Here is a 16503-nt window from a genome sequence, read left to right as displayed (position 1 = left end):
GGGGTTGCATTTCTAGTGTGTCAGCATTTCCTACTCACCAAGAGTAGATTCCAGGGGGTCACAACAAAGGAATAGCTGAAATTCAAACTTCATTATAGAGATTTTTTTCCCACCCTTATTTATTTCATCATAACTGAAACTACCAACATGCTGTCCCTATGTAGTGGGGCAATCATTGGTGTCATACAGTAATTGCACTAAAATGATCTAGTCCTGGGGCAAGGATGAAGGTCCTTCAGGCCCTTCCTGTGGAGTTCTACATACATAATTACCTCTTCCAGAACTTTATATCTGGCTGAAATTTAATAACCATGATATAACAATTTTATAACTCTTTACATTTGTGAAGTACTATAAGGCTTTAAAATACTACTACATACTTAATCTCTGTTTCCTAATATGATCGTAAGTACTGAGTTTTAAGTCACAAATATTCTTTCCAATCTAAGTGTTCCATAGTGGCATTTCTCATGCCATGCTTTGTTCAGATATTTTTAATGTGTGGAAAGAAAGTCACTCTCACACCATCCCAGTTTCCCCGGATAATTCACAGTTTTTAAGATACAATATGAAGAGCAACTTGGAGAAACAATGCCCAAGTTGTGTTGTAATCAAATAACAACTAAGACATGAGCAGCTGAGCAGAAGGAAGATGGGCAACGGAATGCCGTGCAGCAATCAGCACTGTTGACTAATCAGAATTTGAGACACTAGAAGGTAATAAGGGTATTATAAAGAATGGCTTATTGACGGAGCAGCTGTTTATGTGTAGCTCCCTGTTTAAATGAGTTCCACTAGATTGCCATGGTATGTTTTGGTGAAAATGTTTAACTCCTTTTAAAATGATCATTAGAGAAGAAACAGCAAGTACCAAGTGGCAAGTTTGGAGATATCAAAGCACCAAAGAAGATTTCACAGCTTTTGAACAGTTATCTGGGTGTTTGGAAATTATAGCAAATGCCAGTTCCAATGCCCTTTTAAGTCAAAAGTACTTAGGCACTCATTCATTCTTCTCTATAAAAGCTTAGAAGTTAGGTCTATGCCACCATCATTATTCAGCCGCTATGGGTACAAAACCGAAGTTGTGATATAATGGGAGACTCTTCAGAGGATGACAAAAAGAGAAAGGAGAGTAACATATAATCATCAGGACAGTAGCAAATCAAGAGAATGTCTTAGAATGTAGAAATTTGTCCACCTTCTCAATACGCAGAGGGAATAAGATCCTGAATTAAATTTCAAAATAAAGCTTTTAATGTATTTGCCTAACATATAATACTAAAACCACTCTCTTATCCTGACTTAGAAGGGAAGTAAATAATTTTTAAAGCAGAGGAAACAATGTAAAATAACATTTAATTCACTAATGTTATTTTCACAAAGCAATCATTATGTGATTCAAAACTATTTGTCATACAGTTGTGTTGGCTTTGCAATTGGATCGATTTATAGGCTTTTGTCTCCCTTACTTTGACCCAAGAAGCAATTGTCTATTGTTTCTTCTGTCCTTAGCCAAAAGAAAAAAAAAAATCTACAAATTACAAGATAAAAGCACCGAATTATACTTCAAAGAATTTATCATAATGTAGTATTATAAATATTTCATTTTGACAACAAGTGTTTGGTAATATTTTAAAGCAGTCAGCAAGCGGTCGAAACTCTGCTATCTTTTGTAACAGTTCACATGTCAAACTGGCAAGGTGCCCACAGTGTAAGACAGAAAAAAAAAATCTATTTAATGTCTGCCCCACAAGGCAACATGAGGTTTGATTGGCAGAAAGCAGAGAGTGGCTTTTGATCATGTGTCCTAACAAGCAGTTCCAGCTCCTGTCTTTTCAGCTGATGGGCTCCACATTACCCATTCAAACAGAAGTGACAGACCACTGCACTACTCTCGGCTCTAGTCACACGCAGTGGGAGCTAGGCTGGAGACAGAGTCCCTGATTAAATATATCACTTTTTCAAGACAAGCAGGTTGTCTGAATCAAAGTTGGACAGAATAGACTCAACATTATTAAAAGGGGATATAAAACTGGGATTGAGTGATGTTCAGCCAGTTTGCACAGCCTCAGGGATTCCCAGGCTGACAGGGGGAATAAGGAACAGCAGAACTCATAAAACAGGGTCAGAAATTAGCTGTGACACCTTGGCTATTTTCCCATCACTTCAGGACCACTGGGTTTCAAAATTCTGGAGTCTCTTTTTACCTTTTTTACTTTCGTTTTTTAAAATGAATTCAGTAGAGGAAGAAAAACACATAAAAGCATGATTACTGCAGTTTGTCAATTATAGTCTTAAAGGGGATAAAGTACTGGATGCAAAGCCTTTGCATCTCATTTTAAAATATACTAAGACAGGTCCTTCTAACTAGGACCCTTATTTTAGAATTTTATTGCTTTTTTTTTGGTTCGGTATTATGGTGTAACTTTAAAATCTAGAAATATTAATCATAGAAATTATACAGTTTAATATTTTCTAAGAGTCCTGACTGCCAGAGGTCTATCCAAGTGCCAGCTATCATATTTAACCATCCTACATTCTTTGCTATCGCATGTATACTTTTAGAGCTTTTACTTTAAATATAGAGATATAAACATCTAAAATGTATAGAAATATTTGATACAAATTCTTCATTGTCTAAATTGTATGAGATTTTAAAATTATTGAATGTAGCACCTTGTAATCTTTGGTACATTATCAACTTCCTATGTATGCAAATAAATTCTAAAGTTGCTTTCTATTTGGAAAGGTAAAAATAAATGTCCAAGGAAGTCAAAAAGAAAATAACTCTCTGGCTATAAAAACTAAATCAACAGACCAAAATATAAACGATCATCTGAAACAAATCAGTTGAAACCAAAATACATAATCAAATAAATGGTGCATCCAGATGTTATCTCAAAACAGACCTTCCAAAGGATTTTAATTTCTTCTCAACTGCATTATAAAAATTCATTTTTATTAATTTTTACTTTTTAGTGGCATGTCCTAGCTATTTCTTGGAACACTTGTGTTCTCATTATTAGTTTTGGCATCACTGTAAATATTTAGTAGCAAACTGCTTGTTAGGTATTTAAGTTACGATGAAAAGATTAATACTCCAATCAAGATGAAGATAGAGTTTAAATAGAAAAAAGTAAGGAATTAAGAGGAGCCATGAAATAGGATACTGAACTAACTGGGGATAGAGAAAGACAGAGGTTTCTATATTTGCTAGGAAGATGACAAAATTACAAAAAAAATGGTTGGTGTTCAATCTGTGAAAAGTAACATTTTATTTTATTGCATCGCCATTTTGTTAAATTATTTTAAATTTCAAAGTTAATTTAGCACCCGCTAGTATATATTGGCTAAAGAATGTATCATAACTCAGAATAACCTTAATACAAATCGTATCTGATTTATGTTCCATGTGCTACAGAATATGCCACCTCTAATTGATAAATAATTCCATATTAATCAAATATGCATTTTACTGCATGAAAAATCAAGTTACATGTCATCTGGCTTCTGCGCTTCATGTCTTTAAAGGTCTTCAGGGATGATGAAGATGATGTTAACGATACATTTTATCCAAAGTTATCACAGGCACAAACAAGCAATTATTTAGAAATCTGGTTGTTTTCAAAAAAACGTAAGAAAATTATCTTGAAGAGGATAATTTGACCTCCTATGTAAGCCCAGATAAAAAAGGAAAAATCTTTATTGACGACTGCTTCCCCAAACCTGAAATACAGCAAAACAGCATTTCATTTTTTCCCCAGAAGTGGATTGTATTTAACCATCTTCTTGTTTATCTTTCCCTCCATCACCACCATCACCACCGGTCTTTTTATTTAAGACTGGTAGAAAAAAAATAGGAAATTGCTACAATGAGTAGTGAACTACAAGAGGTAGGAGAAGACAAAATCTGCATAAGTATTGCCAATAATAACATTAGACTAAGTAAACCTGAGCCACTCCAAAATACGTTTTTCCCTTCCCGTAAAAAAATGCGTATTAACCATGCTTTACCAGATGGGTCTTTTATATTCTATGCCAGAGAAGGCCGAAGAAAGGCGGAAGAAAAATCTACAAAATATTTTGCAACACCATAAAAAAGAATACTTTCTTTTAAAAAAATCCAAAATAATTAATTATTTTAGCCACTATATTATTGCTTACAGTAATACACAGCAATAACATTTACATTGATTGAATTCTGTTTCCTTAATGTGAAATTTGTTTGGGGTTAATTAGCACGGCTGAGGAATAAGCTTAATAATTTTATGTTGTTTACACTGGAGGCAGTTTTCCACGAGCACTGCTCAGGGAGGAAGTGACATCTTCTAATTTCAGACAAAACATGGAGGTGAGGGCAGCTGCTCACTGTGGGATTACCAGCAAGGCTCTTCCTCCTTGAGCAAGCCTCCTCACTACTTGCGCTGTCTAATGGCAACAATACAAAGTTGTTCAAATTATTTCTCAGGCCTGGTAAGTTTCTAAACCAAATATTGAGCTGAGCAGGGGGAAAAGAAAAGGAGTTATACAAATGGAGAAATCCACAATATTAGACATTTTTACTACCCCTTCCTTAAGAAAAAGCAGGTCTAATTAGTTGTCTCCCTAAAATGCGTACCTAGCATTTTTATTATGTATTATAACATTTTGCTCAGAGCTGACATTTTTATTCTGACAAGCACTGTCTGGAGAGCTCTCAATAAATAATACATTGACAATTTTCAGTAAATAAGCAGTGGACACAAATCGTTATCCTTACTTACAGCTGCCCCACTCTAATAGTGCTTTTACAAGTGAGGTGACTATTCAGTCTAATGCAATCCTCTCAGTGCTGGAAAGACATTTTCATTCATTACCACGGTCACAAGCACTTAAAGCACTTTTAAGCCCTGTTGCAAAACAGCAGGAATGGCAGAGCAAGTGAAGCTAACAGAAACTAAAGTTCATCACCAGAGAAACCTGAGGCTGATCACCTCAACAACTAGAAATTCACTTAAGCCTAGGCCACCTTCAATGCTGCTAGATCTACATGACTAACAAGAATACAAGATTTTCATTGGCAATTAAATGTTAACCTTCTTACAGCCCAAATACCATGAGCTTTGTTTTCCATACTAAATTTGGTTCATCACCCAGTAATATCTGTTATGCACCTCAGATAAGTGATCATATGCTATGATCTGAGCACTATACCTTTGATCCAGGTACAGAAACTGAAATAAAATCTGAATCCAGATGAATATACTTGAAACCACACAAGAACCTTTCTTCTTTCCCTCATCAGCTTCTCTTCCATAACCAGAGCCACTGACACTATCACCCGAACTATCCACTAAATTGCTAAGGCAGTCCTGAGATCCATTTTTCTCCTCCATTGGTGAAATCACGCCAATTTTATTTTCTAGCTCTTTGAGATAGACTTATATGAAATAAAATTTAGAGAAAGTAATACAATGAAAAAGCAATACCTACACACTTTAACATATATAGCCTGTAGATTTTACTTTCATCCTACTTCTTAATCAAGTCAATTTATCCATTATTTTATCCTTTGTTAGACAATTATTGATCATGATGATGGCTGGAAATATGTTTCCCAGTCAGAAGATGATTTCATAGTATCATGTTATATGGTTTGAGCAACAGCATAGCACAGCATAAGACAACATAATAAAGCATAGATCCTATATCATAGTTTTCAGTCATCAGTGTGCATCAGAAACAGCTGGTGAGCTTGTTAAAACAGGTTGTTGGGCCTCATCCCAGACTTTCTGTAGGTAAGGGGTGAGGCCCAAGAATCTGCATTTCTAATAAGTTTCAAGGTGATGTCAATGCTACTGACAAAGTGAAAATGGGCCACAAAATTAATTGAATTTACTTGAACAGGTAAGACACACATGAACTATATTGGCCTATAGATGCTTTTCTTCTTTTATGTGAATAAAATGACAGATTACAGAGCTTCCACATGTGGAACAAATTTGATGCCAACTGAAAGCTGCAATGAGTTCTCTGAGAAAAAGTTTAAATTCATAACAATGATAGAAAAGGAGCCAAGGGAAATTACTATGTTTTCTCGGAGGAGTTTCAGGATTTCATGTCTCACATTTAGGTCTTTAATTCATTTTGAGTTTATTCTTGTATATGGTGTAAGAAAGTTGTCCATTTTCTTTCTTTTGCATGTAGCCATCCAGATTTGCCAACACCTTGTGTTGAAAAGACTGTCTTTTCCCCATTGTATATTCTTGCCACCTTCATCATAGATTAATTGATCATATACGTGTGGATTTATTTCTGAGTTCTCAATTCTGTTCCATTGATCTATGCGTTTATTGTGTGCCAGTACCTTACTGTTCTGATTACGACAGCTTTGTAGTATATCTTGAAATCTGGGATTGTGATACATCCAGCTTTGTTCCTCCTTCTCAAGATTTCTTTGGCTGTTCAGGGTCTTTTGTGGTTCTACATAAATTTTAGTATTATTTGCTTTAGTTTTGTGAAAAAGTTTGGTATTGTGTCATCTTCAATCTCTTTCATCAATGTTTTATAGTTTTCAGAGTACAGGTCCTTTACCTCCTTGGTTAAGTTTATTCCTAGGTATTTGATCATTTTTGATGCCACTGTAAATGAGATTATTTTCTTAATTTCTCTTTCTGCCACTTCATTATTAGTGTATAAAAATGCAACAGATTTATATATATTAATTTTGTATTCTGTGGCTTTACTAAATTCCTTTATTCGGTTCTAATAATTTTTGGTGGAATTTTTATATAGTATCATATCATCTGCAAATAGTAAAAGTTTTACTTCTTCCTTCTATTTGGATGCCTTTAGTTTCTTTGACATTAGCTGTGGAAATATTTTTCTAGATATGCCTCCTCAGGCAAGGGAAACAAAAGCAAAATTAAACTACTGGGATTATACAAAAATAAAAAGCTTTTGCATAGCAAAGGAAACCATCAACAAAACAGAAAGGCAACCTACTGAATGGGAGAGGACTTTGCAAAGGATATCCAAAGAAGGATATTGGATATATCATTTGCAAAATATATAAAGAACGTATATAACTCAACAGAGAAAAAAACAATTAAAAAGTGGAGAAAGGGCCTGAATAGACATTTTTCCAAACAAGACATACAGATAGCCAACAGACACACGAAATGATGCTCAGCATCACTAATCATCAGGGAAAAGCAAACCAAAATTACAATGAGATACCACACCTTATACCTGTCAGAATGATTAAAATAAAAACTAACAAGTTTTTATTGGTGGAGATGTGGAGAAAAAGGACTCATGCACTATTGGTGGGAATACAACTGTTGCAGTCACTGTGGGAAACAATATGGAGGTTCCTCAAAAAATTAAAAATGGAATTACTATATGATCTAGTAATTTCACTACTATTTACCCAAAGAATATAAAAATACTAATTCAAAAAGATATGTGTATCCCTATACTTATTGCAGTATTTTTTACAATAGCAAAAATATAAAAGCAATCCAAGTGTCCACCCACAAATGAATGGATAAAGAAGTTATATATATATATATATACACATATATGATATATATGCTGATATATAGATATATCATACACACATAGGACATATAAGGGAATATTACTCAGCCACAAAAAAGAATAAGATCTTGCCATTTGCAACAATGGATGAACCTAGAGAGTATAATGTTAAATGAAGTAATAGAGAAAGGAAAATACCATATGATTTCACTCATATGTGGAATTTAGGAAACAAAACAAAGGGAAAAAAAGACAAACAAAAAAAAAGACAAAAATACCAACTCTTAAATACAAAGAACAAACTGGCGGTTGCCATAGGGGAAGTGGTAGGGGGAAGGATGAAATAGATAAAGAGGATTAAGAGTACACTTATCTTGATGAGCACTGAGTAATGTATAGAATTGTTGACTCATTATGTTGTATACCTGAAGCTAATGTAACACTATATGTAAATTATACTTCATTTTAAAAAGTTGGGGAGCCATGGGGTACTCTCTCTCCTAATGTCCAGGATAATCAGATGTATCTACTTTCACAGAATGCTCCAACTCTCTATTTCCAAACCCAAAACTTCTTCCCAAACTTTATCTGGCTATATTCACCATCTTTCTTTTTTTTATTCACCATCTTAATAACCTCATCATTGAATCTCTCTGCTAGCACACTTCAATCTTCTTTGTCTCCTTCCCAACCTCATATCCCATATCTAATTAGCAACCTCAAATATATACCTAAAAGCTGATTCCTCCTCTCTATCCCCTGCCACTGCCTTAATTGTTTAGACTCTTATCAGTACATATGTGGCCCATTAAAATAGCCTATTAGCAGTTTTTCCTGCATTTATTTGGCCTTGCCTCTTTCCAAATGATAATCAAAATGCCACCAAAGTTTCTTTTATAAGAAATGTGTCCAATTACGTTATGCATCCTCTTCCTTAAAGCTCTCAGCTGCTCCCTATTACCCAAATAATAAAATTGAAACTCTTTAGATTGGCTTCAATCTATTTTTTTTTCAGTCGTATCTCCTGTCCAGCCACATTGAACCTCTGAATTCAAATTCATGGGTTTATTCATACCATTGAAACTTAATACAATACTGTTTTCTCCACCTAGGATTTTATTATATCTCCTGGTCACTATGAATAGCTTACAATTCATCAAAATCAAGCTCAAATGTCTCTAAATCCTTTCCTTGATGTACTAGACAAAATGACAGCCCCCTTCTCTACTCCCACAGTATTCTATAGCAATTTCTACTATAGCACTTGTTCTAATATAATTATTCTATGTGTTTCTCCACTAATTATGAGTTACTAAAAACCAGTATCTGTGTATCTCTGTATTTATCTTCTTTTTTTCCTCCTCTTCTTTCTCCACTGTTACCTCTCCCCACCCCAGGCCCACTAACTATACCACCAGATGAAAGAGCTTGATAAACGCTTCTGGAAGTAATGACCATATATATGTGTATATTTAAATATGTATATATGTTTTTTGTTTAAATGAAAAGGCACTCCCTAAGAATTGAGCCTGTTTATCTCCTTTGAACCATAATATTATTCATCTCTCTGAAACCTTTTATAAATCAACAGATTTTTAGTTATTATACATATATTACATGCTAAGATCTATATTAGGCATTGTGAAGATAGATTAAAAGACATGATCTGTGTCCTTAAAGAAATTAAAATCTTCTTGGGAGGCAAGATCAATAAACATAAAACAGCAAATAACACTTTTCATCTGTCATAAATCAGTTGAGCATGTTTTTGTGTGTTCTCTATTATATGCTATTGATCTATGTGTCTATTTTTCTGCCAAAACCATATTGTTTTGATCATTGTAGCTGTATTGTAGGCCTTGATATTGGGTAGAGTAATTCTTAACATCTTATTCTTCTTTGTCAAGATTATCTTAGATATTCCAGGCTTCTGCCCTTTCTATACAAACTTTGGAATAAACTTATCTATGCATATGAAAGTCTTACTAGAATTTTGATAGAAATTGCATTAAACATATAGATTATTTGAGGAAAAACTGACATCTTTACCATATTCAATTTTCTAATCCATGACATAGTATGGGTTGTCATTTATTTAGGTTTTTCTTTATTTCTTTTATCAGCATTTTGTAATTTTGTCCTCAGATCCTCCATATGCTTTAAATGTATACCTACAGTCTTCATTTTATTTGGAGCAACTGTAAACCATAAAGTGTTTTTAATTTGTTTTCATATATCCATTGCTAATATATAGAAATATGGTTGAGTTTTATGTGTTGATCTTGTATCCTATGACCTTGCTAACTCACAATGAAACCTAAATTTCTCACCTTATTTTAAAATGTGACCTAGGCAGCCCAGGCGGCTTAGCGGTTTAGTGCCGCCTTCAGCCCAGGGCATGATCCTGGAGACCCGGGATCGAGTCCCATGTCAGGCTCCCTTCATGGAGCCTGCTTCTCCCTCTGCCTGTGTCTCTGCCTCTCTCTCTCTCTCTCTCTCTCTCTGTCTCTCATGAATAAATAAAATATTTTTTTAAAATAAAAAAAAGTGACCTAAATCTCATATCTGATACAAAAGTTGACTCTAAATGGATTATAGACTTAAATGTAAAATGTAAAACTATAAATACTTTAGAAAAATGTTTAGAATATAGGGCTAGGCAGTGTTCTTAGACTTAACACCAAAAGCATGATCCATAAAATGAAAAATTGCTTTCTAGTACCTCTTTGAAAGTATCAACTTTTGCTCTATGAAAGCCTGTGTAAAAAGGACAAAAAGGCAAGCTGCAAACTGGAAGAAAATATTTGCAAATCACATATTTGACATAGGACTAGTATCTACATTAATAAAGAACTCTCCCAACTCAACAGTAAAAAACAATCCAATTAATAGACATGAATAGACATTTCACCAAAGAGGATAGATAAATAGATGGTGAACAAGCACATAAAATGATGTCCAACATCATTAGCCATAAAAGAAATACAATTTAAGTCCACAATGAGAAATCACTACACACTATCAGAATGGCTAAGATAAAAATAACAAAACAAAATTCTGGCAAAGTTGCAGAGAAATTAGGTCACTCATACATTGCTGATGGGAATGTAAAATAGCTTTAGCTATTCTAAAATAGCTGGCAGTTTCTTATAAAACTAAACATCAATTACCATACAACCCAGCAACCATACTCCTGGGCATAAATTCCATAGAAATGAAAACTTAGTTGCATACAAAAACCTGCACACAAATGTTCATAGCAACTTTATTTGCTAAAAACTGGATTTTGAATTGATGCCTTTAGACAAATTGTGAAACATACATGTGCTATATACACTTGAAAACTGTTTAGCAATAAAAAAATATTATGAACTATTGATATACACAACATGGATACTTCAGAGGAAATTATGCTGAGTTTTAAAAAATCCAATTCCAAACATGTACTTACTGTGTGATTCCATTCATATAACATCTTTGAAATGTCAAAATGTTAGAAATGAAGAACACACTATTGTTTGACAGTGATTTGGTACAGAGGGTGAGGATGTTAAGAGTGGAAGAGAGGTGGGTGTGGTTGTAAAAAAAAAAGCAACACAAGGGATCTTTGTGGTGTTGGAACTATTTAATATCTTGATTATGGCAGTAGATATGTGAACCTATATATGTGATTTATAGGTGACAAAACTGTATAGAATTTAATATACACACCCCAAAACAACTGAGTATAATTAAAACTGGAGAATAATGAGTAATGTCAGTAAACTGTATCAGTGGCAATAACCTGGATGTGACATTATACAATAGTTTTATAAAATGTTAACACTGAGGGAATATGGCCCAAATGTTCACTGGATCTCTCTGTATTATTTCTTACAATTGCATGGGAACCTATAATTATCTCAATAAAATCTCAATATAAAAAAATAGCACACAATATAATTAGAGGTATAATCTATTGATAAGTGGAATGATATACAGTTTTTTCCAGCTTTATTGAGGTATAATTGACAAATAAAATTGCAAGATATATAAATGTACAATATGATGATTAATTGTATACATTTGAAAGGATTTCCCCCTCCATCACCTCATCTCTGTACTATTTTGGAATGGGTAGGCATAAGAATGTTTAATTTCTACTCTATAAGACTAATTTAAGTAAATTTCAATTATTTAATACAGTGTTATTAACTATGGCCACCATGTTATACATTAGTTCTTCAGACCTTATTCATCTTATAACTATAAATTTGTATACTTTTACCAACCTTTACTTCACCCATCCCCTAAAACCTGGTACCACTTTTCTGCTCTCAATTTCCATGAATTTGGTGTTTGTTTGTTTAATGCCACAAATCTCAGAGAATTAGGAAGTCATGAGGGCTAAAGTAGTTAGTAGAAGATCAGATATGATATGGATTTTGTACATTGTAAAATAGATAGGTGGAAAATTTAGATAAGCAGAGGAGAGATGGAAGGTTATTCTGGGTTTGGAAGGATAATGGCTGAACAAGAAGTATGTTACTATATAACTAATTCAACTTCAACATAGGGCTGACTCTTATATAAGAAAGCTCATTATGAGATTGTTACATCCTCATGTTTCTTAGTCAGAAAGATCACTAGAGAAAAATTATAAATGGACCCTAGGAATCAAATTCTAATAATGTGTGGTGGCTCTAATGTGACATTCTAAAGAATGTCCACATTATATTCACATCAAGGCAAAAGAAAAAGCACAACAGATATGAAGGATAATAAATACTACTGTTAGAAAAACAGTTTTAAGCAAGAAAAAAATAAAATCAACGCTAGTCCCCATCAGGTACTAAGAATATCCCTAATCCCTAACTTCTGAAGCTATTACTGACTACACAGCAAAGAGTAAAGAGTAGGAGTAGCCCACAGAGAAAGCCAGTGACTCAGTTTTCACCATAGATTAAGATAATTAGAGCATATTTTAAAATTTTTTTTCACTTGTGTAGCTTCATACAAAGGGCTCTACTCTTGCATACAGTTACATGGAATAGAGAACTGAAATGTTGTAGTTTCAGAATAGTTAGGAAGCATATGTTTGACCTAGCGGACAATAGAAAATAAAATTGTATCTGGAGTTACATTCCCATTGGCAGCTGACTTTTGAACAATAAATGTGTACCAATAGAGAGAAGAAAGGGTCATGAAAAGAGGAACTTACTTTCATTTCCTATATTGACTTCCAATATTATGAAAGACAAAGATATAGTTAAGAGAGGCCTGGATGAGGGAGTAAAAAAGTAAATGCCAGAACAATAGAGGAAGAAGTAAGAACAAGAGACACCACTTCAGATCATTTAGCAACCTTCACTCAAATGAGTGATTTATTCAATCCACAAACATTTAATAAGGGTCTTGTGTTCCAGTCAATATTAGGCATAGGGAATAGAGCAGTGGACAAATCAGAGAGGGTCTCTGCTGTCACTGACTTCCCTCCCTTTAGTGGAGTGAGAGAGACAAAAGGAAGACAAAGGAACAAAAGCATATCTGGTAGTGGAAAATGCTAGGGTGAAAATTGAAGAGCGTAATATGGTAAAGAGTAACTGGGACCTACTTAAGATCTAAAGGTTAAGTAAGGCTTCTCTGAAGAAGTGATAATTAAGCTGAGATCTGAATGACAAGAAAGAGTCAGTGTACATGGATCTCAAGAAAAATCATTCTAGATACATGGAAAAGTAAGTGCAAAGGAACTAAGACATGTTTGACAGGAAAACAAACAAACAACAACAACAACAAAAAACCAACAGGCTGGAATAGCTGGAGTGGTTTAAGAAAAGGGTAAAGTAATAAAAGATGAGCCTTGAAAGCCAGAGCAGAGTGTTTGGATTTTAAACAATTAATTTTATTCTAAGCATAATAGAGACTGATGATCATAGCCAGATATGAATGCCAAAAAAAAAAAAAATGCCTAAACCCTCTATCAGATAATACCACGAAGAAGTAAAAGGGGCATAATTCTAAGTGACTGAAGTTAAACCATAAAGTAACTGAAAGTTTACCTGGAAGTGAGATCAGACTTTTTGCTATTAGTCAGAACGGGGCCTTAAAGGTCAAATTAAATTAATAATGGAAAAATTAAAATTAATATATAAACTTTTGTACACGTGAGATTTGTGTGAATAATATTTATAAGCATACAACATTAATTTACTGCTGTCTTCTGTATTCCAAAATAACATGGTCACTACATGTGACATCATCAAAAATAATCAAAAAGATCACAGGATTGGTTTTAGGACTTCTTACATTAGGAACATAATATAGTTTCCTCCAGACTCTTTCTTCTATCTGAAAACAAAGAGAGCCCAAAAGAACATTTAAGAATTATTGCATAAGCAATATGCAATGCTTATGCAATAATTAAATTCCCCATCTCTCTGGTCTATGACACAAGTAAAAACTTAAAGATAAGAGGTATTTCTGAAGGATCCGCTAAAAACTTCCAATGAAATGAATTAGGGCTGTATTCTGGAGTAGAATGGAATCCCGGTGTACACAGTTTGTTAGCTACCCTAAAGACTGCCCATTGACTAGTGGTTGCCTTCATTCACAAGTCATACATTAACACAGTGTTTCTGCTGCTGTTGCTGCTGCTGTGTGGTTCTTATTGCAAATAAGTCAATACTTTGTCACATTTTTCATAGTTATTTTTCATTATACCTTCGATTTTTTTCTAACTATGTATTTGTATTTACACATTTTCAATTCATTATCTGAAAGCAATTAGGGATGTTCACAGGCTTCTAACTTCTGCACTTCAAATGCTAGTGGATGGTCTATGTATTATGACCTCACTGTGGGAGTTATCTGGCTTCTCAGTTATGGCTTCTCAGTTATACTTAAACCCTCAAAACATAAATTAAGAAACCTTATGATAGGTCTAAGTGTTAGTTATTCAGCATTAAATTATGGCCTCATATGGTTAATAATTATGGCCATGAATTCTCTCTAAGGCCCAAATCCCCCTTACAACAACCAGACAAATGTAGACTTACTAACCCTTACTTCTTGTAGATCATGGTACTCTACCAACACCCACTTCTGTTTGCCAATCTCTCAAACCATACACAGAACTTTCTGAGCCTATTACCCATGGCTTCATCTATAAGTACCTCATTGTACAATAACTTTTCACACATCAAAATTGGGTGGGAGTTTTTATCTCTATCTTCATAAAGATTATAACATCAGAAAAAAGAGACTGGGAATAGTAAAGAATGATTTTAAGCATAATAAAAGAAAAATGAGTCATGAGATTGGTTCAGATGACTTCTAGCCTGAAAACAGTTTGAAAAAGAAAATTACTGATAAAGCTGAAATTGAGATACAAACTCTAAAAGAAAATCAGAGCAGCACAGAATTTTAGAATTTGGCCTTTAATGCTAGACTAATGTCCATGTTTTCTGAATTAAGAAACTTGTGCTAACATCAATCAATTAATTAACTATTAATCAATTATTAGGCACTACCCAGTAAGTTATCAGAGTCAGGACAAGAACACATATTGTATTCAGGCCAGTGTCTCAAAGGATTCTCAAATTAAACATTCTAAGGAAAAGATAAAGACTTCCAGCTAACAAGTCAACTGATTAGAAAACTGTCTATTTCAATATAAATGCAAGACAGAACTGTGGCAATAACACATTTGCTAGTTAATCTTGAGCTTGAGGTAAGTATTTAAGAAAAAAATTATTGGGAGCCAGATATGCCTAGAGATTGGGAATTTCTTTAATTCAAAAATCACACCAGACTGGAAACGTCAATAAAGAGGATCATAAGGGGAAAAAAGTGTTTCCTAACAAACCTAGTAATCATAGTCCAGTGGGAGAATGACAATACACTTGTGCTCATAGTTGAAAGAAGGGTTGAAGAATTCTATTAAGATACAATAAAAGGAAAGAGGAAAATTGCAGTGAAGGGTCCATCAAAGGCTCATGTGAGCTTCGGAAAAGCTCGGTGATAAAAAGAAACCTGTACTAGACATTTTGAGGAAGGTAGAACCAAAAGGTATACGCAGTTAGGTTAAAGCTTTCAAGGATTATACTACACACACGCATGCACGCACACATGCACACACACATTGTAGCTCCAACTTGTTTGTGTAATGTTTTCCAACAGAGTGGAAAAAGAATACAAAAATTGGTCAACAGCAACCCCACTCCTGGGAATACACTCTAGAGAAAAAACTCATGCACATGTGTGTATTAGAAGACAGTCATAAGAATGTTCATAGCATCATTGTTTGTACTTGTAGAGAACAATAGCACCCAAATATCTAAAGACAGGAGAATATACTCCTGTATATCATTCTATGGAATAATGTACAGACTATTACATGAAAATGAAAATGGACGAGAGCTGTACACTGCAAAATTGAGCTTAGAGTAGAATTATGAGTGTAGGAAACAAGGTGCAGAAGGTTACAGTGTAGTACCACTTTTACAAAGTTCTAAAACAAACCCAAACAAGGGTTTCAAAACAAAAAGGGAAAATGATAAACTCATAGTTCTGGCAGGAGTTACATCTAGGTAGAATATAAAGGGATTGGATGGGTGAAAAAAACATAGGCAGATTCGAAGTAGCAATTTGTATTAGGTTGGATGATGAATTCACAGGCATTTTTAAAATTATTATGCCTTATTACATTCATATGTCAAATATCACAAAATAAACACATATTTAAATTTACCACTTCTTTTCATATTTATTTTTCTTTTCATTTTATATACATATTATATAAGAAAAAGAATATGAATCTAAAAACCACTCCTATTACTTCTCAGAATCCCAGCATACATCTTGAAGTTGATCTAATAAATTTTCAATGGAAAAAATGTGAAATGCCTACAATACACTCAAACTCTGCAGGCTCAAAAATCATATAAGAATATGACTTATTTCATCAAACCATCAGGAGGCTGCATCCTCTTTCTAAACAACAAA

General features: G+C 33.9%; 1 protein-coding gene across 50 annotated transcripts in view; it reads right to left on the bottom strand.

Annotated features, from left to right (window-relative positions):
* SOX6 (SRY-box transcription factor 6) overlaps positions 1-16503 on the bottom strand; it is a 581952-nt gene that overhangs the window by 303090 nt on the left and 262359 nt on the right. The window lies entirely within an intron of this gene.

Source organism: Vulpes vulpes, chromosome 11 (genome assembly GCF_048418805.1).
Source record: "Vulpes vulpes isolate BD-2025 chromosome 11, VulVul3, whole genome shotgun sequence".
NCBI classification, from domain to species: Eukaryota; Metazoa; Chordata; class Mammalia; order Carnivora; family Canidae; genus Vulpes; species Vulpes vulpes.
Note: the sequence above shows the minus strand (reverse complement) of the source record. Positions and strands in the feature narration are given on the sequence as shown.